The 15304-nt window shown below is 49.2% G+C and overlaps 1 long non-coding RNA gene across 1 annotated transcript in view; it reads left to right on the forward strand.

The window, feature by feature from the left end:
• Positions 1-243: 243 nt before the first annotated feature.
• LOC129383780 (uncharacterized) overlaps positions 244-15304 on the forward strand; it is a 48787-nt gene continuing 33726 nt past the window's right edge. Inside the window, exons 1-2 of the long non-coding RNA XR_008611651.2 lie at positions 244-1877; positions 6296-6375. This is a non-coding gene — a long non-coding RNA (uncharacterized lncRNA). The remainder of the gene's footprint in view (positions 1878-6295; positions 6376-15304) is intronic.

Raw genomic sequence — 15304 nt, forward strand, 5'->3', positions numbered from 1 at the left:
CTTTAGATAGAGAGAGATATACCTGCACGTTAGCTCGCTGCTCCACCCCCCCCCCCTTTTTTTTTTCTTCTTTTACGACAGCCCAGAAAAAAAAAAAAAAACTTTCAATTTATCGACAGATTATGACAAAGGCTAGATTTAATACTAGGTTTCTTCATACCAAAAACTTCACCGTGCCTCAAGTTGCAACCAACTGCGGTAAACCAAGGGTCCATTTTTATACATCTCATTCTGGTTTACCATATCACTTCTTAAAATATTTTGTCATATTGCGCAGCTTTAAAAAAATACTTCAAGAACTTCATAGTTACTACCCACACTTCTGATCATTTGTCAGAGTATGCGGGCTGCTTGGTGTTGTTTTATGTCCTTGTTGTTCTAGTTACAGTTCTCCTCCTATTTGAAACATGTACTTGCCTGTTTTTTTTTTCTTCCCGCTTAATGCATATGCAGTCTTAATATGTCTTTCTAATAGCTTCCTTTTCTGTACTTCTCTTTTTCTGTCAGTTGTCATAATTTTCTTGTATTAGTATCATTTTCGTAGCCTTTACATTAAAAAAAAAATTATCGGTGTTTAGGTCCAGTTTCTGTAACTTGATTTATTTAACAAAGTGTATAAAGGTACGTCTGGCGTATTAGAATCCTAGAAGCGAAAGTGGGAACTTCCGCTTCGCTAGGTCCGCGGCTCCCACCTATCGATATTTGCACGCTTTTTTTTTTTTTTTTGCAGAGGGAGCATTAAGTAATGCGTTTGAAAAGTCACGAAGAGCAGTATACGAAAAGCCTGTCACGAGAGAGAGAGAGAAAATTTTATTGCCGCTCAGTGGATTACTGAGCAGGTGCGGGCCCGTTTCTTTACTACGGGCCCTACTCTTCCCCCAGGAAAATAAGTGATGTTATTTTGAAGGTAGAGGGCCGTAAGGCGCGAGAAAGGCTTAATCCGACATGACTGACTCAGTACCAGCGCCGCAGGTGCGAGTAAGTCTTCATTATCGACGTCCGGCATACCTTTAGTCACAGCATTATCGACGTTTCTGGCAGGAGGCCTCAGCACAGTCCCTGACTACGGTACCTCTTCGTGTATATCGTATCTTGTAACTCTGTAATCCTTAACCGATAAAATACGATTGACTCGATTTGATTTCAAGTCTCACTATTTTCTGGATGCATTCGCCTCATTCCCGGCAAGAGCTCATCGATAGGGAGTTGACTTAATTATGAAACCACGCAGTCTCGGCGACAGAAGTTAATGGAACATAATCGAAAAATTCGCTCCAGCGCGAAGGCTTTTGTCGGAGATGCCAAATTGCTTTCTGCCCTGCTGCTGCAGCTCGTACAGGTTTCCTGCAGACTCGTCGTGAGGTCACGGATTTCTAATCGAGTCCAGTTAATTACTTATCGGTGAAGCAGGACTGCATTGCCATCTCAAAGAATCTCAATATCAACCTAGCAAGCTTGGATAAAGTTTCCTTGTTCAAAACGGCACAACTGATTTGAAATCCGTGACGTCACACTCGCGTGACGGCGCTGTGGTTCCGGCCCGAAATTTTTTTTGTATTTAATAAGGAGGATGTTCCTCGCTTTCCTTCAATCCACTGCTATAGCCATACGTCTTGCTGCAAATAAATGAAAATGAGTTTTCGAGTGCTGTACCTTACAAACAGCATTAATGTCGCTATTTAGTGTCCCTTTAAATGATCCTCTACGCTGCATTTGGTTACCTAACCTAGACGTTCGCCGCAGGTGTTGGCACAAGACGATCCAGGAGCCGAACGACAAGCCGTCACCGCGAAACTGTGGTACACAGAGCCGCTCGTTCGTGAGGCTGGCTGGTGCGGCTCCGCCGCTCAAGAGCCAAAGGGAATGGAGGAGAGGAGGTAGCGGAGGGGGGGGGGGGTCCTTCGCTTTTGGCTTTTTCGGCCCCGCTGCCGGGGGGTCGTCGTCAAAGCGGGACGGGGGGGGGGGAGTCTTCATTTTCTGCTCCAGAGGAGAGGGAGGCGATGGAAGAAGAAGTAGAAGAAGCAGAGGCGCCCTGGCGTGGCGTTCTCTCTCTCTCTCTCTCTCTCTCTCTCTCTAGCGAGAATCAAGGTCAGCAGAGGCAGTGCGCCGTTGCCGCCGCCGGATGGTCGCTCGGCACTGGGGCTGCTCGACCCCACCCCTCCCTCTCTCTGGAAAAAGAAAAGCGGATGTGTGCGTGCCGGGCGCCTTCGCTCTCTCCTTCCTTCCTTTCTCACGTGCTTCTTCTTCGTCTCTGTTCGGTTGAGCTGCTGCTGCACGCAGTGCCGCGGGCTGCTGCAGAAGGCAAGACTCGGCATCGAGGTTTCCGCAGGGAAAGCACGCTTCCTTGGCAGCAGTGTGTGCTCACTAGGACACACGTAGTTATTTAGAAGCCATATCCCGTACAAGCGCTGTTCGTTAAGCCCTTCAAAAGAAGCTTGAAATCTTATAGTGCTGCTGCTGTAAAGAAATCAATCAAACCTTAACAAACCTTCAATAAACGCTAATTATCGGCCAAATAAAGGCATCCGAGAGCGAAAAACTTCACGAACTTATAGATAGCTTTACCGTGACGTCACGGACGCAGCTTCTCACCGTGCTAGTACCTGGACATGGTGGCCACGATGACAGTCAGCGCACCATATCACGCGTACATCGTTTCGCGTTTTGACGGTGACCGTTTTTCACACCGGGTTAATACTGTTGTCAGTTTGTCGCTCGGCGCAAGACGCGCCTGTCGGGCTACCTCGACGCCTCGTTTCTTGTTTGCTCAACAGCTGGAAGTACTAGTACCCCAAGATGGCGGCCGCAATGGCGTCGATGTAAACCCTCTATTACATAGCGGGAAATAGAGATGTTGGAACATTTCTTCTCCCTGTGGGCACTTAGCGGTGACATACCTCTGGCGTAACCTGGAAAGTTTAGTACTGTGCTAGAAGAGGCCTCGAAATTTGCGCTCAGTATGGCATCCTACCATTTCTGACAGGTATTCACATCTTCGGTCCTCTCGTTGTGGCCGACGAGCGCGGAAGCACGCGCAAAGAAAAAGCTACTGCGATGTACAGAAAAGCCCCCGCAACTACTAACCAGCTGTAATGTAATCAGTACCATATTGCAACCTTTCGTTGTGAAAGGATAACTCCAGATTTACCCGAAATATTGAGCAGAAGCGTGTATTCCCACAGGAGTTAGGGGCATTGAAATAAAGTGGGAGACGTATTCCGCACGGTCGTTTAAAGGTTAGTGCACCGTGGCAGCTGTTGTATCAGCTGAAGCCAATCGTAGCAGCTTACATAGATAGTACAATAATTGTCTTGAATTCATGTTATTAAATACAGAAGGGGCAGCTGAACGAAAGAACAAAACTAAATGCAGGTGCAAAAAAATAGATTACATTATGCGGGAGCTCAAGCCAACGACCTAGCCCGTTTCGAATAGGACAGGTTTTGCTTGGACAGATCCTCGCTTCATGATCATGGTTTGCTTGCTCGCTATCAGCGGGTTAACCAACTTGCGACAATAAAAACCTACATTAAATCAATTTAGATTGGCCAAGTAACTTTCAAAGCACCAATTTCAATCATTTGGAGGGGGAAAAAAAGGTATTATTACTGCAGAAAACAAAAACCAACCTAGCTCTCTTTCTTTTTTCTTTTCATTTTCTTATTTTATTCTTGCCGAAATCTCAGTCCCGGTACGTCAGCGTATATATAATGTTGTTGATTGAATTCTCGTACAGAGGTCCTATCTTGACGGCGAGTCTCGCAGATCAAACCTTGTAGATCCCGCTCTGTATGAGCGTGTACGTATATCTTGGCAACCAACTCCGGCCCAAGTGACTGTCAATGGCCAAATACGGACTTTCGGGGCCCCGATAACTCCAGAATAGCGAACTGTTTCTCACGGAACTGTTTCTTACGGAATCGGGAATTGTTCCACCGGCGTTTCCAAAATACTGCACTTGTGGATTCTACGACTACGGCGTCCGCGATTCGCGTGGCCAAGGCCGTAGTAGACGCCGCGGTTATCTCCACTCTGTGCGGAACGGCGGGCGAAGAGGACATCGAGGCACCGTAGCAGCCGCCAGAGAAGAACGCTCCTCCTCCCTCGGCTCACCCACATTGCCTCGCGCGCGACAGGAGAGGGCCCGCTCCCGGGCTGCGTTCCTCGCTCGCGCACGCGAGATTGCGCCGCGTTCGCCGGCTCACCCTGACACGTTTTCACTCATACGGAACCTCACGGCGACGGCGACGGCATAAATACGCCTGGAGTGTCCATATAATTGCCATCGCAATAAAATATTTGCCCGCAGCTTCATAGGCGCGTACATGCACCGGTGCAAGCCGAGATAGGCCGCGGCCTGTCTGCAGAGTACGCGCTCGCTCGCGCGCACTCCAGACCGCGGCCGTGGAAAGGAAAAGGTGGTCGAAGCATAGAAGAGGGGAAAAAATATGGAAGCCGAGAGCGCTGGCGCTAGCAGCAACCGAGAAGAGAGGCGCGTCTAGAAAAAAGTTTTGTCGGTCGCTGCCACCGGTAGAGATCGACACGGTCCTTGCATCCTGAGCGGGGAGAGCACTGCGGCGGTCGCCGCTTCCCAAGAAAAAAACGCTGCACGTTCGTGCGCTGATAACTCGATGGTTGCGCGGGTTAAGGAACGTCGAGGTAGCACGAGCCGTTGGCCTCGCAGGCTACTAGCCCTGCTCGACTGCTACAGTAGTAGATCTGCGCGGCAACACACGTTGGTATGTTATGGGGAAGACCGGTCTCTGCCGTAATGCCACCTTTATAGCTATTGATTGCGGCAGACACACGTCAACAGATATAATACGAAACGCCCCTTACACTCATGCACAACGCAGGCATTATATATCGCACATTTTTACACAGATCAATAGTTGTGCTTTAAAGGCATTAAATGGCAGGTCTCCGCCCAGATAAACGAGCGGTTAAGATTACCGGCAAACCTGTTTACGTTGTTCAATTTGTGCTTTCAAAAAAAATTTAAATTTTGGGGTTTTACGTGATAAAACCACTTTCTGATTATGAGGCACGCCGTAGTGGAGGACTCCGGAAATTTCGACCACCTGGGGTTCTTTAACGTGCACCTAAATCTAAGCACACGGGTGTTTTCGCCTCCATCGAAATGCGGCCGCCGTGGCCGGGATTCGATCCCGCGACCTCGTGCTCAGCAGCCCAACACCATAGCCACTGAGCAACCACTGCGGGTTCAATTTGTGCTTTCAAGACCATATTTGTTAAATCAACGGAAGAGGTCTGAATACTTGTGCCGAAAGTGATCGTAAAGGTTTTCTGAAATGTTTACTAATTGATAATCGCTTATTTAACAGTAGTTTATATTATGTTGCTAGTAATAGTTTGCACTGTATTGTTGGTTGTGTTACACCAGTCGCTACCCGCTTAGACTATCGGTCCAAACATTTGTTTGTGAATGTTTCCTACTAATGTAACGAAATTTTCCTTTCCTTAATGGACGATTCTTGCATGATTGATTGCATGAATGAATTAATTTCATGCAGAAGCCGCAGCGCCAGTACTTGCAATGTGACGTACGTCACGTATTTCTGAGTGTATTCTCGTATTTCGGCCGTTCTCGCTCAAGAAATGTCCGGGAAACTTGCTAGACGGGGCCTATGGTTTCTTTAAACGCAATGCGATCTAATTTCTTTACCGATAAATAATTAGACTGCAGTAGACGCCGTTAAACATCATGACGTCACGAGGAACGTAAGACGTCACGTATAGCAGCGAGAGACAGAAAGACGGCTACGTGTATTAGAGCGTAAACGATCGTAGCTAATATTCTATGATTATAAAACTAAGTGGAATAAATGCAAGTGGGCATGCCATGTAATGCGTGGGGTAGTTAACCTGTGGTCTATTAGAGTTACCGAATGGGTGTCAAGGGAAGGGAATCGCAATAGAGGATGGCCTAAGCTTAGGTGGTGTGATGAGATAAGGAAATACGCAGGCATATACAGGTTGAGTCTGCTGACGCAAGACACACGTAACTGCAAGATGGCTGGGAGACGCCTTTGTCCTGCTGGAGACGTGAATTAAGTTGATGATGATGACAACGGCGATGACGATGGCACGGAAGGTTCATAAAAAGAACCACGTGACACCGCCCACGCCTCGTCATGTTTCGTTTACTAATCCCTCGCCGCCATAGACGATCCAGCTGGAAGCAGGGAGTCACCGGTGATTTACATGAACTGAAAGGCGCTGTCTTCAGAATTGTCTTTCTTTCTTTCTTTCTTTCTTTCTTTCTTTCTTTCAGACGCTGAGTGGTAGAACGGCGTGGTCCTAAAAGGAGCGGTTGGGATGCCCAACACCCGGAGACGAGAGAAGCAAGACCCGGTAAGGAAAAACAAAAAAAATCCGAAGGAGATAGAGCAAGACTAGGAGACGGCAGCGAGAGTGTGTGTCTCTTGTCAGCAGTGGTTTTACGACCGTTTGCAAACGTCCGTAAATCACTTCTCGGTCGCCTGTCTGTCTGTACGCCAGCCAAAGGCAATCCCGACGAGGGGCAGCGCCGACTGTCGAGCCGCACGATGACCTGTAGGATTAAAACAGCCACGAAAACAAAGTCGCGAGTCTGACGCTATATACAGTACAGCGTTGACGCACGTCTTGAATGTTTTCGGCGCTGTTGAAATCGGACGACGATAAACTCGAGGCTTTCCAGTCATACGCGGTGTTTCTGGAACCCGCCAAACTTAGCGGGTCGGATCGAGTCGGTTTGTCGAGATGAGGTTTAGCCTGTCGCGCTCGTGTAAAGGCTAGTGTATCGGCCTGAGCGAGACTATCGAGTCGAGGTGAGCCAGACCGACCAGTTTGAAGCGCGCTTGTCAATGCGCTCCTCGTGTAAATGTCTAAATTCGGACGGGACGGGTCGGGTCGAGCGGGTCGGGTCGGGTCGGTGGTTCGCCGCGAGTAACCGGGCCTGTTGTCCTAATTATCCCTGACCTCGACGCAGGCTCCCTCCACATCTTCGACCCGTCATGTACGAGTTCTGGTAAACGCTGTTTGAGCCCGACTTCTGGCTCGACCCGCTTTCTCGTAGGGTTCATGTAGACGTAGCCATACCTCCTGTTCTTACCCAATATCCCTTTCACTCCTCGCGCACAGGTCTGTGCGCGTGACTTGTGTTTGCCCAGTTTTGTGCTGAGGGGGCGAGTAAGAAACCAGGGACATTTAGGTGTGGATAAAGCGAAGCTCCGAATTGCCCAATGCGACTCCACTTCAGTCAAGCGTACTGAATACTTCTGCATACGACCACTTTGCTGAAGCCACTACCGTGCTTGACGGTATTTTCCACGAGCGGCGTTGTGTTAGGGACGACGAGACAATTTGCAGTATGCATAGACGTATAGATTAGGACCCGCTATGGTTGACTTGATGTGATGTTTTATGCCTTCAACATTGCATGTTCTTCTCCTTCTATTCTTTTTTTTTTTTCTGCCGTGGCTATTTTCTTGTTCGTTTGGAAAATATTTATATTCGCTGGGGTTTATACTTGCGTGCGTGCGTGCGTGGGTGTGTGTGTCATAGCTGGCCCTTCTTTCGGTGGCATAACTTTCCAAGCTCGCATCTACTTAACAAACGGCGCGACGAAAGCTGGAACCTGCGACCTCGCGCGAGCTCCGCGCCCAGGTCGTTCGTTCCTTCTCGGACCAACGATAATTTCGGCGAACACGTTGCAGGTTAGCGGCCAGCAGTAAGAGCATCTGCCGTGCGTTCCGGCCGAGCGTATAAGAAGAAAAAGGAAAGAAAGAGAGAGAGAATAAAAGAAAGAGCGAAAAGCCCAGCGAGCGAGCAAGCGCTGCCCCTCGACCGCTGGTTTGTTTGTCGGTCGGTCGCTGGCACCGCGTGCTCAGGCCCGGCCGGCCGGCAGCGCGGCGCATCCTGTCGGCGGCGGCGGGCGTTGTACGGCAGCGGAGCGTGCAGACCGTCGTCGTCCCCCCCCGATTCCCTCGACTGATCGCCAACGCGCGAGCGGCGAGCCGGTCGACGTCGCCGTCATGACCGCCGTCGCCGGACGAACTCCATTCCCTTTATTTTTTTACCATGCCCGCCCGCCCGTCCTCAGAGGACCGGCGTAGAGTGCACCTGGAGCCAATGCAAACTTCCAGCTTCGTACAGACGGGTTCGTAGAGACGGGTTCACCCTAGGACAGACAGCAAGAACACGGCGCGGCTACTTGGACCCAGCCGTCGTGCAGAAATTGTTCGTGGCGCTTGAAATATTTCGGAAGGCACGCGCTAGCAATCGCGCCTTTCTTCTCTCCGGTCGCAAATAAACTGCTTTAAATACCATATACTTTTGCCCGGGACGATAACCGGCTCAGAAACGATGTCGCGTTATGCGGACCTCCTTGAATGTGTTTTCTTCGCACCGCAATCGGGGAATTGATGTTTTCGTTTACATTCGTTCGTCTAATGAAGCACACTTGATGCGCGCTCTCTTTTGTAGTGATACGATGAATGCTGCACTTTTCTTTTTCTATGGCCCGCCCTGTGAGAACTTATGGAATCGCACAACTTGTAAATAAATAAATAAATAAATAAATAAATAAATAAATAAATAAATAAATAAATAAATAATATATTTATGCGAGAATTCACCGGCTTTCAAAATGCGTCCGATCTTGTGTTCCCTTAGAGACGCACACTGACGTATATTATGCTTGACTTCTTGTACAGCACTGACTTGATGAGCCAGAAGCGCGACTGAAAACACATTCCAAAAAAGAAATAATAATAGACCGGACGTGCACTGTATTCACGAGCCAAAAACGTCTTGGAAGGATATACACGGCTATAGACAGCACGACATACGACAGCAAGCTAATTCACAAAGATACTCTGCCAAACCAATATCGAATTGATGGAGGATAATAAAGCAAATACATAAAAACAAGAAAAAAAAACGTTAAGTACTAAGCTACCGCGGTGCGCGAACAGTGCTTCTTAGTCAATGATTTGCTAACCCTTAGTTTTGCCTGATTATTTTTATGAATTAGCCATGTATGTAACCGTATCGCTTCAAAAAAAAAAAAAAAAAAGAGAGAGATACACGTGGTCAGTATGAAGCATTTCTTGGCTATTTTTACGTCTCTGTGCTTCGTGTTCCATCACGCTGCTCAAGTACAGCTATCGATACGCACCTACTTGCTCACTTTTCATTCATTTTACCGATCATCCTCGTCATCGCGTCCATTTCACTGCGAACACATAAACGAAACTCCTCCACATTGAGATCGGGTGCCGCGGCTCTCGGAGGCCACGGTCGGGGACGTCCACCCCGTCCGCCTTCGCTTGAACCGCACCTGTCGGCTGGGCAAAGAACACGCTAATCCGCGCGTGACATCGCCTCCGTGACGCCGGCTCATCGAACGAAATAAAGAGGGTCTCACGCGCGGCACGTCACGGTAACGCGCGTCGCCAAGGCCAGCTTATTCAGCGCCACGGGGTCGCGGCTGTCCGTTCACGGAAAGGTGAGTCGGGCGGCCACAAAGAGCCAGCGTGGTCAAAGGCTCGACCTTGCCTGCCTGGTCAGCGGCTGGACCGGACCAAAACACTGCGTGACCGACAGAACGGCCACGTGACCTCTGCCTTACGTGGAAGTCCTCGCGGCCGGCAAAGAAAAAATAAGTGGCGATTCAAATCGCACTGTAGGTGAAAGAACTGCGAGGGAAAGAGACGAGTAGAAAAAATTTGTGTACCGATAGCCACTCGCACTCGTCGTCGGAGAAAGCCTTTGGTGCCACAGACGACCGTGTTGTCTGGTACTGGAATGTATCCTCTTCGCTTCGAAAAATAAAACAAAATTGTAGGGTTTAGCGTGCCAAAGCAAGGCACGGCTTTACGGGCGCTTCGTAGTGCGGATTAAATTCGACAACCCGTTTCTTTTTCTCTCTCTCTTTTTAACGTGATACTGTAAGTATACGAGAGGCCTCGCACTTTGCCGCTTCGTAATGTGGCGGCCGTGTATCGAGCCCTCGACCTATTACTCCGTGCAATAACGCCACAGCCACTGAATCACGAAAACGTTTTTTTTTTTGCTTCGACTTTTATGTTAGGGGACACAAGCGGCTTGCGTTCCCTAACCTAATACTCTCCTATGATTGCGTTTAAAGACGACCGCTATATACTCGGTTTCAACCGAAGAATTCAGCACGAGCCCCACCCTACAAAAAACACGGGGAGCACCTGTACTCAATGTGTCTCCGTGCCACAAAACAAAATTTTTCCGTAGATTCAGGTATTCAAAAGATGTGTCATAGAACTGATCGCCCCACCCTACAAAAAAAACACGGGGAGCACCTGTACTCAAGTGTCTCCGTGCTACAAAACAAAATTTTTCCGTAGACGCAGGTATTCAAAAGATGTGGCATAGAACTGATCGAACGCAATTGGCTGGCGCATTTATACGCAATCTCTTCGAGTTGGACAGCTGTGTGCGTGACAGCGCATATTAATTTTATCACCGACAATGAAAAAGCAATACTAGCGCCGCAGTCACGCGCTCGCTTTCAATGGCCATTGAAACCAAATTCCATTGAAATTCGCGTTTCTATTGGACTCCTTTGCACGAGATTGCGCGGAAGGGAAATAACGAGGCCCGCGGATCTCGGGTTTCAACGGTCTTTGAAACTGCGCGTCTGGCTGTCGTATAACTTGTAACGTGCAAGTTAGGATGCATCGGCAAATTACGCTTCCGGGCAACCGAAAACGTCGTCGTTACAGTGAGAGGAGATTAGGTAAGTAAGGAAAAAAAAAAACAACATAGAAGACACATGGCGATGCCACCTCGAACTTCCCGCTCTTGACGTCACGGAATAGGCGCCAAGGGAAGGGACGCGCAGTCGAAGAGAGAGAGAGAGAGAAGACAGGAAAGGCAGGGAGGTTAACCGTACGCGCAGTGGAGGACGGCAGAAAACTGGGTGGGGTGATGCAATGAGGAAATGTGCAGGCGGATCAGCTAACGTAAGACAGGGGTAGTTATTGGAGATCGCTGGGAGAGGCCTTTGACCTGCAGTGTACATAAACAAAATTGGCTTATAATGATGAAGTCATGGATTTCGAGCGCATCTATGCTTGAGACGAGTTTGTATGTTACCCATAGATAAGCATTGCGTTATATTCTAGAGCAATAATACGCTCAACGTAGCGAGTTCTGAGCACTTTCTCCGCAGAAAAAGTGGCGAGAAACTGGAGGCAACAGTACTCTAAAATTCGCCGTGTCACAGATGACAGTGGTTAGTGCACGAAACTCTTCTTTTTTGACTGTGCTTCGTTATCTACTTGATTTAGTTTTCTGGCAACGAACATTTTTCATTCAAATAAATGCGAATTGAGTCTCCAAGGAACTGGGAAGAACAGATTAGACGCTGCTGTTTAGCGGATAGCTTGTTGACAGGATGATGCAGGCATCTCGGCTGATGTAGTCTGTACATGCAGCCGAAGAAGCAGTTTTGCCTTTTCCTGTCGGGCATTGTCACCTCGTCATTGGGCAACTTCGGTGGAGGTGATAATTTAGTCTAGTTGGTTCACAGCTGTCGTAACAAAATACTGACGTACTAACGGCTTTGACATGTAACGGCGCAGTTCATGATAAGAAGCGGGCGTCTTCACCGTATTTGTACATTAGACGTAAACGTCAGTGAGCATCCATATTTGAATTAACCTTAGTGTCCTTCTTGCCCGTTCTAGTGAGCTTTATTTTCCACCTTTCCTTGCAAGTGCAGCACATCCAACCCCACCGAACCCGTATATGTGATGGGAAACGCCCGTACAACTCGCACTGCAAGCTTGGCTGTTCATGTTCCGTTATACACGCACGGGTTGCTGGGGGGAGAAATTGAAGTAGGAAGTACTTCGACTACCCCAGTTCTCTACATTAAAAATTAAGAATGAAAATAAAGTAATAACAATAACGTAACTAAAACCAATGAACATGACAATGAAACTGATGAAGATAACGCCGCGACAGAGCGTTCACTTGACGTTTGTCCATTCCACTAACCGAACAGTATAACGCGTGTCCTACTGGCGTTGGCCAAGCTGTTCAAGGGGGAAAAAGATTAAAAAATCACGATACAAGATAAGATTATACGACATACGGTGTTCCGTTGTCATAGGTCCGACGACCGAACAGCGTAGGTCTTAAAATTGCATCTCGCATCATATTTTTCAAATCGCTTTCTTTTTTCTTCTTTTTGTTCTTTTAACAGGTTGGCCATTACTGTATGCTGGAACACCCGTAGAGTTATGCGTGAAATAACGCACTTACGCGCCCTCTATACTGCGGGTGGAACTCGAACTGAACTGTGTGCTTGAACCTACCGTACATTCAGTACGTGAAGTACTCCTGATAGAGGAGCCCCGAGCATGATCGAATGCGCGCTGCGCGCAACTGCACAGCAACTGCGCGTGAGGATCGAGCGCGCATCGTCAGGAAAGGGGGGGGGGGGGGTGCGTTCAAGTTTAAAGAGCCCAGCGTGCACCACACACGAACACCGTGGCCCCCACGTCGAGCGCCAAGATACAATCGGCGGCAGATGCCCGGGATCCTGGCCTCCCCAACGTGCGCGGTGCCAAGGCGATGCGGACGTGATGCACGGCCTAGTGTGTGCGATGCGCGTGTGCGGGGGCAGTCCCGGATAGTGCAGAAGCGTGCGCTCCAGGGCGGTGCGCCTTCGTTCGCAGCCTCGGCCGTGAAACCTAGACGCACGGAGCACACGGAGCTGCAGCGTCGGCTCTTCCTCCTCCTCCTCCCCCGTATACGGCGCCTCTCCCACTCGGCCCCGCGAGAACGGCTCTCTTTCGGCGGCGGCGGCGGCGCCTTTGACACGGGGTCAAGGACGAACCACGGAAAACAACGGAGCGATCCTCTGCATCCAGCACGAGCCGGCAGCTCGGGCGGATGGTTTGGAGTGTGTATGTGCAAGCGTGCGCGTGTGTGCGCCGGTCTGTACGATGCCTGTCTGTGTGGTGTGTGTGGCCAAAAACGTCTGGTGTGTTAGTACACGAACGCTGTACCTCATCTGCACACATACACGCACACGCATACACGCACACGCATACACGCACACGCATGCACAAAAGAAAAAAAATAGAAGAAAATGAAGTGAAAGAACAAGGAAAAACTGGCAATGATTAACCAAGTAATGGATGTAATAACATTTTTACTGCTTCTGCCATCGTATTTCTGCGTCTGCCAGCTGTTTGTCAGGTTACTAGCGATAGCTTTTATCATGCAGATGTGCGCTGGCAAAATAAAATTATTTTAGTTTCGCTTCGTTCCGTTCTATAAGGATACGACCGAGAAGGAACAAGAGGTCGGACAGTGTACTCTGCTTGAGCGAGATGAAGGATAGGGCGAACGGAAGGGCCGGGTGCAATTGGTTATGAGCACCACCCCAGGCGCACTCCGCCTGCCTGCTTTATCCCCCTCCTTTACTTCACCAGCTCTCCTATAAGCCAGCTCTCCATCCGGTGCGAAGTGCTCGCTTCTCGGCCATCGTCTGGTCCGGCCAATCTCGCCGGACGGGAACCTTCGCAGTCCGGCCGCAGCGGCCGGTCCGAGCATGGGCGATCGTATGCTAAAGGGCAGCGGCCCGCCGGAATATGTGGTCGCCCCAGTGGTGCAAGCAGTCAGGCAGGGCCGGCAGGCAACGAGAAAAAAAAGACATAATACTAATGATAATAATAATAAAGGGAAACAAAGGAAAAGGAAAAAGAAAGCCCGAGCAGTGTAGTCTGTTTTCGGCCGGGGCACCTTCTTCCTCATCACGGCATCTTTATTCACGCTTTCCGTTTCTGCGTTGTTGTGTACATATATACTTTTTTCTCTCTCCCGGTCCTCTACCGCCGAAAAACAATGGCCAAGCCCGGTGCGGCGAGGGATCGACGATCGGCGGGGCGATCACCGCGCTTCTCTCTCTTTTTCTTTCTTGGACCGCTGTTCGTACCCCTCCTCCTCGTCTCATTCACCTCCCGTTTCACTTCCTCTCTCTCTCGCTCACTGGCCTCTCGCTCTCCGTGTCGCCCTCGCATCTCTCCTTCGTGCTTGGCCGGAATAGACGAAGCGGAGTGCCGTGTTTGCGCGGTCATAACGAACCAGGGCAACGAGTGCCACTAGCGACGGAACCGAGAATGATAGGCGTGTAGGGTTAGAGGGACATAGAAAATAACGATAGCATGTGCTGTGCCGGTAACCACAAGAAGGGACCACAAGAAGGGAGACGCGTACACACAATCGCTTGTGTGTACGTGTCTCCCTTCTTGTGGTCGTCTGTTCGCGCTGTTACCCATATGTTTCAAGATGGACCAACTCGCCCAAAACGAAGTATTGACGCTAGATATAAGGTAGAAAAAAAAGAGCGCAAGAACAAGACAAGCCGCGACGCTGACTTAGAGGTATTGAAATTCTTTTTTTTTTTTAATTATTGTACGTAAGGTGATGTTGACACCTCGTGGAGGTGCCAGCGGCTGCACCACTCTTGCCGCGACTTGCCATATAAAGAGAAAACGCTTTGCAGGGAATAAAGTCGCGGTGATACAAGACGCGCGCAAGGACGAGTTCCCGGGAATAGTGCACAAGTCGCGACGCACAAGCCACAAGTTCGCATGCCATGTTCACAAAATAGAACACAAACCCAATGCGGTTCATGTGAACAAGGAAAATAAAAAATTAAAAAGTAGAAAGACATTGAGATCGCGACAAACACCACACACCGCGACGCGCATGTACGAATAAGTGAGAATAAATGTTATTCAAGAACGCATTATTTAAACGAAAAATTTCCGAGCTTCTCGATCGTTTCTTCGAGAAAGTCTGTTTGCATGCGCTGGCCGTATTTGTGATGTTTCCGCAGTTGGCCACGCATTCAAGAGTTCATCCAACCCAATCGGTGTTCTAACAATGATCTGCAATCTTAATAATGGCTCATGTCAACTGACGATACCGTTGAAGCTGCGTGAGCAGCATAAGCGCAGCGACGTTGGCTTGACCACCGGATTCACCCGGTGGTCAAGTTTCTGCTCCTTCTTGACAGCTTTCGGCTGCTGGTTGGATCTCTGTTACTGTGTGTAAAAGAAGGGGTTCTGTCTTCATCGGCTTATCCGCAGGAACACATTGGACTATAGCCTCTTCCTGTCGTGCATAAGAAGCACTTTGTGCAGGTAGTGCCAAGTCGTAATCTAGGTATTACTGTTTCTGTAGTCTTGAAGTTCCCGCACCATTCCGCCATGACGTGATGGATTACGACAGCGTCTCGTCA

This window comes from Dermacentor andersoni, chromosome 9 (assembly GCF_023375885.2).
Source record: "Dermacentor andersoni chromosome 9, qqDerAnde1_hic_scaffold, whole genome shotgun sequence".
NCBI classification, from domain to species: Eukaryota; Metazoa; Arthropoda; class Arachnida; order Ixodida; family Ixodidae; genus Dermacentor; species Dermacentor andersoni.